Source organism: Bubalus bubalis, chromosome 1 (assembly GCF_019923935.1).
Source record: "Bubalus bubalis isolate 160015118507 breed Murrah chromosome 1, NDDB_SH_1, whole genome shotgun sequence".
Classification (NCBI taxonomy): domain Eukaryota; kingdom Metazoa; phylum Chordata; class Mammalia; order Artiodactyla; family Bovidae; genus Bubalus; species Bubalus bubalis.
This window is the reverse complement of record NC_059157.1, coordinates 24,923,206-24,936,502: the sequence shown is the minus strand read 5'-3', so window position 1 is coordinate 24,936,502 and position 13,297 is coordinate 24,923,206. Positions and strand designations below refer to the sequence as shown.

The window sequence follows — 13,297 nt, the reverse complement described above, 5'->3', positions numbered from 1 at the left end:
GAAATGCACAGAGATCATTCTGTCGTTTTTGAGATTGCATCCAAGTACTGCATTTCGGACTCTTTGTTGACCATGATGGCTACTCCATTTCTTCTAAGGGATTCCTGCCTATAGTAGTAGATATAATGGTCATCTGAGTTAAATTCACCCATTCCAGTCCATTTTAGTTCGCTGATTCCTAGAATGTCGATGTTTACTCTTGCCATCTCTTGTTTAACCACTTCCAATTTGCCTTTATTCATGGACCTAACATTCCAGGTTCCTATGCCATATTGCTCTTTACAGCATCGGACCTTGCTTCTATCACCAGTCACATCCACAACTGGGTATTGTTTTTGCTTTGGCTCAATCCCTTCATTCTTTCTGGAGTTATTTCTCCACTGATCTCCAGTAGCATATTGGGCAGTTATTGACCTGGGGAGTTCCTCTTTCAGTATCCTATCAGTTTGCCTTTTCATACTGTTCATGCGGTTCTCAAGGCAAGAATACTGAAGTGGTTTGCCATTCCTTTTCCAGAGGAGCACATTCTGTCAGCCCTCTTCACCGTGTCTCAAGTGGAATTAAATGTGCATGTTGGTCATTTAAAGCCTTACTATTAAAAATAATGAAGATATGGTGGTAAGAGGCTGCAGGGCGTTGCAGCTTTGATGATTCACAAAGCCAACACTGTTTACCACAAGTACACTCAAGGGAATAGAGGGTACCTTTGAAAGGCATAAGCTCCCAGAGTACTTGTATTATTTGTCTGAATCATTCTTTATAGATTAGAATATCTAGTCACCCATTATGGGAATGGGCATTTACTTATCTTTTTCTATTTTCGCCCTTACACATCATCAGTTTTGATCAAGTGATTAGGAAAATAAAGTTAGAAAACAGAATTTATTATCTTTCAAATGTCTAATTTATCCAGTTATGAGAAATCACACTAATCCTCAAAAATATTTAGCCTTTCTCTGCATATTTATAATAAAATTAACCAGCATTATTAATAGAATACAAAAACAATTAAGATTACTCTAAAATTGTTGACATTAGCTAAACTCATGTTTTAAGCAAATGAGCTGAGACTCAAAAAAAAAAAAAAAGAAAAAGTAATTGGCTTTAAATAACATGTTATCCAAAACAAGGGGATAAAACTGCTGAAGCTTTAGTCTCTTAGTACTGAAAGAGATTTTGGTCTGTGATACCATCACTCAGGAACTGTGCATCTTGTGTGTGGTTTGTCTTCCTGTGAGAACTGAGGTATCTTGCTGTGTAACAAATTACCCCCAAATTTGACAGCTTGAAAAACCCAAGCATTTATTACTTCATAATCTGTGGGTTAGAAATCTGCAAGTGGCTTAGTTGTGTTTGCCTCTGGTTCAGGGTCTGGCACAGACTGAAATGAAGTTGGTGGCCTGGGCTAAAGTCATCTCAAAATCCAACTGGTAGAGGATTGCTTTCAACATGATTCACCTGGTTCCTGGCAGGTGTCAGAAGATCTGAGATTCTACAAAAATATCCATGGTACTTTTATTCATAATAGTGAAAATTTGGTAATAAGTTTATCAACAGAAGAATGAGCAAAAAAATTTTTGTAGATTCATACAATGGAATATTATTGATAAGACATAAAATATTGAATCATAGAACAGTCCATCTCAAAATAATGAAGCCAAACATAAAGAGTATATGCTATATAATTTCCTTTATACACAATTCTAAACAATGCAAATTAATCTGTATTGACAGGAAGCTGATAAGTAATAGGCATGGTATAGAAGGACCGCAAGGAGAGGGAAAAACTTTTGAATATGAAGAAAATATTCTATAACTTGATTGAGGCATTGATTTCATGGGCAAACCAACTGTTAAAATTCATTGAACTATCAGTTAAAATAATTTATTTGTATATAAATTATACATCAATAGAACTGATGAAAATATGTTAGCATAAGTGAACTCAATAAATGTACTGAAAGCAAGTTAAATGTGCCAGCGTTTTTATAATATTTTATTTATGTGTTTGGCTGCATCGGGTCTTCATTGTGGCATGCAGGATGGTCGCAGTGCACAGCCTCTCTAGTTGTGGTGTGTGGACTCAGTAGTTCTGGTGCGTGAGCTTAGTTGCTCCAGGGCATGTGGGATCTTAGTTCCCCAACCAGGGATTGAACCTGCATCCTCTGAATTGCAAGGCAGGTTCTTAACCACTGAACTACCAGGGAAGTCCCTGCTGCTGCTGCTGCTAAGTCGCTTCAGTCGTGTCCGACTCTGTGCGACCCCACAGACTGCAGCCCACCGGGCTCCCCTGTCCCTGGGATTCTCCAGGCAAGAACACTGGACTGGGTTGCCATTTCCTTCTCCAATGCGTGAAAGTGCAAGTGAAGTCGCTCAGTTGTGTCCGACTCTTAGCGACCCCATGAACTGCAGCCTACCAGCCTCCTCCATCCATGGGATTTCCCAGGCAAGAGTACTGGAGTGGGGGTGCCATTGCGTTCTCCGATAAATGTTCCAATTTGATGACAAGCAAATCCCATTGTTCTGATGCCATTTATCAACAAAGAAAAATAATCTCAGAGACAAAGATATTACAAACATTTTAAGTATCAGAAACTATAGAATACAGGAAAAAAAATCCCACTATGTTTCATGGTCATCTCCTACACCATAACACTATGACCTGTATTTTAAAACTGCAGTGATTTTTGTCATGTGATAGGTTCAGTTCAGTTCAGTTGAGTCGCTCAGTCATGTCCGACTCTTTGCGACCCCATGGACCACAGCACACCAGGCCTCCCTGTCCATCATGAACTCCCTGAGTTTACTCAAACCCATGTCCATTGAATCGGTGATGCCATCCAACCATCTCATCCTCTGTCGTCCCCTTCTCCTCCTGCCCTCAATCTTTCCCAGCATCAGGGTCTTTTCAATTACATGATTTCATATAAATGCATTTTCTTACATATGTGTTTGAATTGATTAGGAGTAAACTAACTTGAAAAATGACATCATTAGTGAATGATTGAAAGTCTGAGAGCAAAGTTATTCTCTATTCAGTACATTTTTTAAAAAGCATCATTACAACGTATCTAAAAGACATTCCTGGAGATAATTCTGATTATTATGCTCATAAGTAATGATTCCACCATTTAAAGTGAAATACTATTAAAGTTTTAAGTGGTATATTAAAGCAGTATGTCTTATACTGTGTTTCTATAATTCTTAATAAATGCTACAGTATTAAAATGCAGTTATACTCTAGTGTGTATCTAGAATAGCATTATATGTAACGTTTCTATAACAATGTTTGCTTATAATATTACAGCTGTATGGGTTTATCTATAATACTTTCTGTAATAAGAATATAGTTATGTAGTAGCATTTTTATAATTTATTCACATGACAGCTTTTCATAGTATGGTAATATTATTATTGTTCTTTTCAGCATTTTTCTTGAATGGGAATGAGCAGGTTGTTAAAAACATGATGTTTAGGGACTAGGATCCAGGGTATAATCTTTCTTTTTTCCTGAAAACTTAGTTTCTCTTTCTATCATTTCTTTTAATTACATACATATATATGTATTTATGCATTTTTAAAGGGTGATGGTTTGTATTAATGGATATTACTCATAAATAGAAGAGAGAATGGTGTGAAAATCCTGAAAGCTCTTCATGTAGATTCATTTTGCATTTCATAATTAAATATGTGAAAACTAACGTGGTAGTATTCCACCATCCAGTTTGTGTACCGATACCAAGATTTGAATGCTTGGGTCCATGCTACTATTGTGCTTGGAATCTTTCACCTCTTACCAGTTGGACTTAAAAGGAGTGGCATGAGTTAGGGTAGATCTTCAGATAAGTGTGAGTTTGATGAGGCAGTAGGGTGGAAAAAACTAATTTTTAACGATGAAAGAACAGATGTGAATAGTAATGAGAAATAGCCACTAAAGACACGTAGATGGATGCTGGAGAGCAAAAAGGGATCCTGCGTGGTTAGTGATTCTCTGAGAAGTCATGGGCAAATGGGACAGGGGATCTGTGGAATGCAGATTGATTCATGAGGGGTTAAGGACTCAGCCATCTGGTAAAGTCCTCATTTAATATTAGGTAAAAATGAAGTCATCAATTCACTTAGTAGTTTGGAGTTTGGAGATGACCTTTCATCTCTCAGAAGGTAAGAGTGTGAATTTATTAAAACATTTAAAAGAGATGCCTGAAGACTCAGAGGTGTTCTCTGAGACTTCAGTGAGACCATGGATGATGTCAGTTCAGTTCAGTTCAGTTGCTCAGTCATGTCCGATTCTTTGCAGCTCCATGGACTGCAGCACACCAGGCCTCCCTGTCCATCACCAGCTCCTGGAGTTTACTCAAACTCATGTCCATTGAGTTGGTGATGCCATCCAACCATCTCATCTTCTGTTGTCCCCTTCTCCTCCCTCCTTCAATCTTTCCCAGCATCAGGGTCTTTTCCAATGAGTCAGTTCTTCGAATCAGGTAGCCAAAGTATTGGAGTTTCAGCTTCAGCATCAGTCCTTCCAATGAATATGCAGGACTGATTTCCCTTAGGATGGACTGGTTGGATCTCCTTGCAGTCCAAGGGACTCTCAAAAGTCTTCTCGAACACCACAGTTCAAAAGCATCAATTCTTCGGTGCTCAGCTTTCTTTATAGTCCAACTCCTACATCCATACCTGACTACTGGAAACACCATAGCTTTGACTAGATGGGCCTTTGTTGGCAAAATAATGTCTCTGCTTTTTAATATGCTGTCTAGGTTGGTCATAACTTTCCTTCCAAGAAGCAAGCGTCTTTTAATTTCATGGCTGCAGTCAGCATCTGCAGTGATTTTGGAGCCCCAAAATAAAGTCAGCCACTGCTTCCGCTGTTTCTCCATCTATTTGCAATGAAGTGATAGGACCTGATGCTATGACCTTAATTTTCTGAATGTTGAATTTTAAGCCAGCTTTTTCACTCCTTTTTCACTATCACCTAGAGGTTCCTTAGTTCCTCTTCACTTTCTGCCATAAGGGTGGTGTTATTTGCATACTGAGGTGATTGATATTTACCCCGGCAATCTTGATTCCAGCTTATGCTTCATCAAGCCCAGCATTTCTCATGATATACTCTGCATATAAGTTAAATAATCAGGGTGACAATATACAGCCTTGACGTTCTCCTTTCCCAATTTGGAACCAGTCTGTTGTTCCATATCCAGCTCTAACTGTTGCTTCTTGACCTACATACAGGTTTCTCAGGAGGCAGGTCAGATGGTCTGGTATTCCCATCTTTCAGAATTTTCCACAGTTTGTTGTGATTCGCATAGTCAAAGGCTTTGGCATAGTCAATAAAGCAGAAGTTGATGTTTTTCTGAAACTCTTGCTTTTTCGATGATCCAGTGAATGCTGGCACTTTGATCTCTGGTTCCTCTGCCTTTTCTAAATCCAGCTTAAACATCTGGAAGTTCATGATACACGTACTATTGAAGCCCGGCTTGGAGAATTTTGAGCATTACCTTGCAAGCATGTGAGATAAGTGCAATTGTGTGGTAATTTGAATATTCTTTGAATACATTGCCTTTCTTTGGGACTGGAATGAAAACTGACACTTTCCCGTCCTGTGGCCACTGCTGAGTTTTCCAAATTTGCTGGCATATTGAGTGCAGCACTTTCACTGCATCATCTTTTAGGATTTGAAATAGCTCAACTGGAAATCTATCACCTCCACTAGCTTTGTTTGTAGTGATGCTTTCTAAGGCCCACTTGACTTTGCATTCCAGGATGTCTGGCTCTAGGTGAGTGATCATACACCATCGTGGTTATCTGGGTCTTGAAGATCTTTTTTTGTATAGTTCTTCTGTGTATTCTTGCTACCTCTTCTTAATGTCTTCTCCTTCTGTTAGGTCCATACCATTTCTGTCCTTTATTGTGCCCATCTTTGCATGAAATGTTCCCTTGGTATCTCTAATTTTCTTGAAGAGATCTATAGTCTTTCCCATTCTGTTGTTTCCCTCTATTTCTTTGCATTGATCACTGAGGAAGGCTTTCTTATCTCTCCTTGCTATTCGTTGGAACTCTGCATTCAAATGGGTATTTCTTTCCTTTTCCCTTTCTCCTTGCCTTTCCCTTCTCTTCTTTTCACAGCTATTTTTAAGGCCTCCTCAGACAGCCATTTTGCCTTTTTGCATTTCTTTTTCTGGGAATGGTCTTGATCCTTGCCTGCTGTATAGTGTCACAAACCTCTGTCCACAGCTCTTCAGACACTCTATCTGTCAGATCTAATCCCTTGAATCTACTTCTCACTTCCACTGTACAATGTAAGGGATTTGATTTAGGTCATACCTGAATGGTCTAGTGGTTTTCCCTACTTTCTTCAATTGAAGCTGTAATTTGGCAATAAGTAGTTCATGATCTGAGCCACAGTCAGCTCCTGGTCTTGTTTTTGCTGACTATATAGAGCTTCTCCATCTTTGGCTGCAAAGAATATAATCAATTTGATTTTGGTATTGACCATCTGGTGATGTCCATGTGTAGAGTCTTCTCTTGTGTTGGAAGAGGGTGTTTGCCATGACCAGTGCATTCTCTTGGCAAAGCTATTAGCCTTTGCCCTGCTTCATTCTGTACTCCAAGTCAAATTTGCCTGTTACTCCAGGTATCTCGTAACTTCCTACTTTTGCATTCCAGTCCCCTATAATGAAAAGGACATCTTTTTTGTGTGTTAGTTTTAGAAGATCCTGTAAGTCTTCAGAGAACCTTTCAACCTGAGCTTCTTCAGCATTACTCTTTGGGGCATAGACTTGGATTACTGTGTTGTTGAGTGGTTTGTCTTGGACACGAACAGAGATCATCCTGTTATTTTTGAGATTGCATCCAAGTCCTGCATTTTGGACTCTTTTGTGGCCTATGATGGCTACTGCAATTCTTCTAAGGGATTCTTGCCCACAGTAGTAGATATAATGGTCATCTGAGTTAAATTCACCCATTCCAGTCCATTTTAGTTCACTGATTCCTAAAATGTCGATGTTCACTCTTGCCATTTCTTGTTTGACCACTTTCAATTTGCCTTGATTCATGGACCTAACATTCCAGGTTCCTGTGCAGTATTGCTCTTTACAGCATTGGAGTTTACTTCCATCACCAGTCACATCCACAACTGGATGGATGGATAATGGTGGCAAGTTCTTACAAAACATGGTCCACTGGAGAAGGGAATGGCAAATCACTTCAATATTCTTGCCTTGAGAACCCCATGATCAGTATGAAAAGGCAAAAAGATAGGACACTGAAAGATGAACTCCCCAGGTTGGTAGGTGCCCAGTATGCTACTGGAGATCAGTGGAGAAGTAACTCCAGAAAGAATGAAGAGATGGAGCCAAAGCAAAAACAACACCCAGTTGTGGATGGATGATGTACTTCTTGATAAGGTAAAGCACATTGAAATGTTACTTCATGTACCATGTTCTTGTAATTCTTAAAAAAGGTGAAAATAAATGATGCATTGCTGAAATACAGTTGTGAGCTTGTAATCTCTTGTGAAGTTTCCCGTGACAGAAGTTCTGTGTTTAACGAGTAGATTTGATCAGTTAATGAAACATTAATCATCAGAGAAGTTAGACTTAAAAATTTTGATTTGTATATGTATAAAAGGGATTCAACAAGTTTCTTGTTTAGCTTCGTAGCTGGCTCACAGTAAAAATGGAACTCAGAGATTTTTATTTTCCACCCCACTGATTCAATCACTCTGATGAAGCAAAAGCAGCTCTGTCTTGAAAAATTACTTTAAACATGGCAATAAATCAAACCAAAAGCAACTTATACCAATTCTTTTATCTCTTCTTCTGACAAATTCAGCTATTGGAATTATAACAGTTTTGAGTAACAAACCAATTTGTATGTTTCATGTCAATCTTACAAATTTTAAATTGTCCCAAAGTTCACATGTTTTTTCAAAGTTTAAATTTTTTTAGAGACAGCTTTAAATGAAAGGAGAACATACTTACACTGGATCCTTCACAGTGATCTTATTTTAGTTTACCATTTCCATTTTATTTCCTTTTATCCTACATCACAAATACAGCTCACTTCACTCCAAATTCCTCCACTAGTTATTTGTCAAATCCATTCCATGACTTAGCAAACGTGAATCCTTTACCTGGCATGCTTCTCCCGCAAAACCTTGTCTCTATAGAACTTTTAACCTCTCTAGGTCCAGTTCAGTTACTGCCTCTGCCAAGGAACGTTCTAATCATTTCTACAAACTATTCTTGTTATGATGGACTTGTGTGTGTGTGCATGTGTGTGTGTATTAAGTGTGTAAAATCAACATCCTATCCGCTTCTGGGAGATCCACCTCCTACCTGCTTCAGTGATTTAAATGTGAGTTTCTTTATTTTATAACCCTTTTTAAATGCTGATTAGATTTTGAGTTGGCATCTTATGAGGAAAATCAAGTCAATTACAGTACCATCTACCCTGCACTCTAGTTAACAGGTTCGGGTGTTAGCATCTGACTGAGAAAAGACCAGTTGTTACCTTTCCTTGTAATTACTACTTGAAGCTGGAAAGGTCTGTCTCTTTCAGGTGATGAAACTGAGCTGTAATACTGAAGACACTCACACCATAGATCGTAGCATGTCAGGTGATAATTATTATCTCTTTCAGGTTTGTCTGTATTGCCTTATTTTTTTTAGTGATGAGAAATATTACTTTAAAAACCAGAGTGGGGCTAGGGGGAGCAGGAGTACTAGTTAAATTTTGAAAACAAAAGATACTGAAAAAGTTGTGACTTTTTTTTATTTTTTGAAGAATATTTGCCTAGCAACAATTAAGCCCTGTAGGTTAACTTCCAGGTAAGTCAGCTTACAGTAAAATCTTGCAGTCTCTTGAGTAAGACCAGCCCACTCTCAATTCCATGACTCTACACTTAACTTTGGTAAGTTCCCTAACCTCTCTGTGCCCCCTATTTATTCATCTGTAAAATGGGGATTATAATACCATCTGCATCTCACAGGTTTGCTTTGAGGATTAAAAGATAAAATATGTAAAGAGCTCATTGCAGGGATAGATAAAACCTTAGCAGAGGTTTGCTGTTACTTCTGTTAGACAACTCTTTTAACCAACCTCTACATGATAACTCACTGTGAATGTTCTTAGTTTTCTCTGTGGAAACATGCTGACTTTTGTCCAGTTCACCCTAAAAACTTAAGGTTAGTTGATTCCTTTTTGGTATACCTATATTCTTCTGCTCTCACAAAATAAGTGTTTTCTTCCCAAGAGTGACTTTTGTTTGGTCTCGATTGTGTTCCTTCTAAGGGTACTTTTAGGTATCATTTTGCAGTTTAGCAAATCATTATGAAAACCATTGAAATATGACTGTGGAAAGAAATGCTAATAACTTAAAAAATGTTTCAAAATTGGATTTATGCAACAGTACAAAAACCTAGAAAGTTTTGCTCGTACAGTAGCTCTGTAAAAGTCTGTCATTTTTTCTGAACCGACTCTGAAGACTATAGATTGATTTTCATGGTGTATTTTTAAAAAATAACATAGAACTCAGAGGGAAAAACTTGCTACTTCATGTAAAATGTTATGTTTGTCCAAATTTTCATTTAGTGTAAAATACTCACAGTGTGTATGCATAGGTATGTACATGTATATATGTAAGATTATATATAATACATACATATAATATAAAAAACCTTTTATGACTTCATATTTAACAAAATTTTCCATTTAACCTGTCAATTACAAGTCTTGAGGGCAATAGATAAATAAGCTTCAATTAGATTTCCTTCCAGTTGGAATCATATTCATTTAGAGTGGTTGCACTCATTATTCTCTGTTGATTTCCTCAGATTGACCAATCTGGTATAACATCTGGTTAATTTTTGGAGTAGAAAAAAAATAGAATACTTGGTAACTTTTTTCAGTTAGTAGATCACAGTCGAGCACAGCTGAAACTACTTTTGAATAATTAAAAGCTGGATCTTTGAGGAACAAAATGTGGACATCATTATTTTTATCTGCCAAGACTCATAGTTAAAGGTTTTATAGATACTCTGGCTTCAGATAGCCTTGTTTTAATTATTTTATCATCCCTTTCACTCAGTCTCAATTCTTTCTCAGTCCCAAATTAAAATATAGTTGTCCTAACCCAATAATCAACTCTTATCATGGCAGATGTTGCTATCTCCACTAACTCCTTTAGGATTTCCTAATCATCTTTCCAGGCTCCATACCACTGGTTCCTATACTGTAGAGAGCCTTAAAATAACTTGAGCAGCTTGTTAAAAAATATCCCCCAGTACTTACCCCCAAATTGCTTTTATCAGAATCTCTAGTTTGTTTGATTCAGATATACACCAAATTTTTATAGGATTGTTTACTTTATTTAATAATAATTCTAACTTGTAACACTATGTCAGTATACTAGAAGAATCTTCTGTCTCTTATTTTCTGTATTTTTCCCCTTAACTTGGTAAAAGCCATTTTTTAAATCAACGTATAGTTGATTTACAGCATTGTGTTAGTTTCAGGTATACAGCATAGCGAGTCAGCTACACACACACAGACACACACACACACACGGGTGTGTGTGTATATATGCATATTTTCAGATTCTTTTCCATTATAGATTATTACAAAATATTGAATGTAGTTCCCTGTGCTATACAGCATGTCCATTTTATTTATCTATTTTATATATAGTAATGTGTATATATTAATCCCAAACTCCTCCTTAGCAGTCATTAGGGGAAAACAAGTTGCAGAAAAGGAAACATTAATGTATAAATCAATACATGAAATCTCTGAGGTCTCTTTCTCACTCTTTGAACCCTTATTTGAAATAAGGAGACAGTTCTGAGACTAGAAGGCCACAGAGAGTCTTGAATAGTTGAAAACTTGAATTATCATAGAATTGCTTCATCAGGTTTAAAGAACTAGTCCAGAAGGTCACAGAGAATAAGGGGTTAGGATTCATTTAAGTAAATGGTCAAGTATTAGCAGATAGCATTTAAATAGGAAGAGGAAGGAAGCCTAGATGTGACTGTCTGGGGAAGAGCCTGGGCAAACGTAGTACCTGGTCCATCATCACGTTTAGCATGTGGTGTGAGGACAAGAAGTGAAGTGGGTCAGGGATTACTGAAAAGGGAAGTAAAAGATGCAAAATGCATTGAGTTTATTCTTTAAACTTTGAAAATTATCTTGTATTTATATACATTTAGAGACAACTGCCACCATTTTTGTGTTTCTAATAATGCTGTTAACAGTGTTGTACATAAATCCTCATTCACACTTCTGATGATTTTTTTAGGATGCATAATATTTTAAAAGGTTCTGGCATTTTATGCCTAACTGGAAATATTATTATCAAGTTACCCTGATTTACAACATTTTTTTGTTTTAGTTTTAGTACTATAATAATTCTTCCATCAGTTGTTAACACTAGTTCCACATTCTTATTAGAATACTATGATATATTTTTATTTGTAAAGCACTTTTGAATTTATTTTAAATTATTTTTATTGAAGTATCATTGATTTACTGGTATACAACATAGTGATTCAATATTTTCATAGATTATGTCATTTCAAGTTACGACAAAGAAATTCACAGGCCATCCAGAAATTCACAGGCAGTTCAGTGGTTAGGACTCCATGCTTCCACTGCAGGGGGCACGGGTTTGATACCTGGTTGGGGAACTAAGATCTTGAATGCCATGGCCAAAAGTTACAAAATAAAGTTATGATAATATGTTGGCTATATTCCCTGTGCTATAGGATATATCCTTCTGACTTAGTTTTTGTGTAGTAGTTTGTACCTCTTAATCTGTGACTCCTATCATGCCTCCCCCACTCCCCTCACCCAATTTGTAATCACTAGTTTGTTCTCTGTATCTATGTTTCTGTTTTGGTATATTCATTTGTTTATTTTTTGGATTTCATATATAAGTGATAATATACAGTATTCGTCTTTCTCTATCTGCCTTATTTCACTAAATACTCTCCAGGTCCACCCATGTTATTGCAGATTTCATTCTTTTTTATGACTAATATTCCATTCTGTTTATACACCACATCTTCTTTATCCATTCATCTGTTGATGGACATTTAGGTTGCTCTCATGTCTTGGCTATGGTAAATAATGCTGCTATAAAGCATACATGAATCTTTTAAAATTAGTTCCTTTTTTTCTTTCCAGATATATACCAAGGAGTGGAATTGCTCAATCATATCATAGTTTCATTTTTACTTTTTTGAGGAACCTCCATACTGTTTTCCAAAAGGCCTGCACCAATTTACATTCCCACCAGCAGTAATAGTATTTACTAGGTTGCCTTTTCTCCATATCCATGCTAACATTTATTTGTGATGTTTTTGATGGTGGCCATTCTGATAAGTGTGAGGTGATACCTCATTGTGTTTTTGATTTGCATTTCTCTGATGATTAGTGATGTTGAGCATTTTTCATGTGCCTATATGTCTTTTGTGGAAAATATTTCTATTCAGATCTCCCAGTTTTTAAGAAGTCTGATTTTTTTTTGACATTGAGCTTTATGAGCTATTTATAAATGTTGGATATTAATCCCTTATCAGTCATATCATTTGCAAATACTTTCTTCCATTCAGTAGGTTGTCTTTTTGTCTAGTTGATGTTTTTTTTTGTTGTTGTTGTGCAAAAGATTTTAAGTTTAATTAGGTCCCATTTGTTTAGTTTTGCTTTTATTTCCTCACCTTAAGGAGACAGATCCAAAAAAATATTGCTATGAATCATGTCAAAGAATGATCTTCCTATACTTTCTTCAACAGGTTTTGTGGTTTCTAGTGTTACATTTAGATCTTTATTCCATTTTGAGTTTATTTTTGTATACAGTGTGAAAAAGTGTTCTAATTTCATTCTTTTACATGTAGCTGTCCAGTTTTTCCAGCACCACTTGTTGAAGAGACTGTCTTTTTACATTGTATATACTTCCTTCCTTTGCAGTAGGTTAATTGACTATAATTGTGTGGCTTTGTTTCTTGACTCTGTTCTGTTTCATGGATCTATGTATCTGTTTTAGTGTCAGTACCAGAATACTTCGATTACTATAACTTTGTAGTATAGTCTGAAGTCAGGGAGCGTGATGTCTCCCATTTTGTTCTTTTTTCCTTAAGATTGCTTTGGCAGTCATCTATTCTTTTCCATAGTTCAGTTAGCATTCTTACTTAATGCTTTGAATTCTTTATATAGTAAATTATTTATCTCTGTTTCATCAGTTGTTTTTTCAGGGTTTTTTCCTTATTCTTTCATTTGAAACACATTCCTCCAACTTCTC

The 13,297-nt window shown here is 36.6% G+C and overlaps 1 long non-coding RNA gene across 2 annotated transcripts in view; it reads left to right on the top strand.

Moving 5' to 3' along the window:
* Nucleotides 1–8,692: 8,692 nt before the first annotated feature.
* LOC123332207 overlaps nucleotides 8,693–13,297 on the top strand; it is a 118,507-nt gene continuing 113,902 nt past the window's right edge. Inside the window, exon 1 of one of the 2 annotated variants that reach the window (XR_006548994.2) lies at nucleotides 8,693–8,914. This is a non-coding gene — a long non-coding RNA (uncharacterized LOC123332207). The remainder of the gene's footprint in view (nucleotides 8,915–13,297) is intronic. The other variant, XR_006548995.2, reaches the window with a different exon arrangement.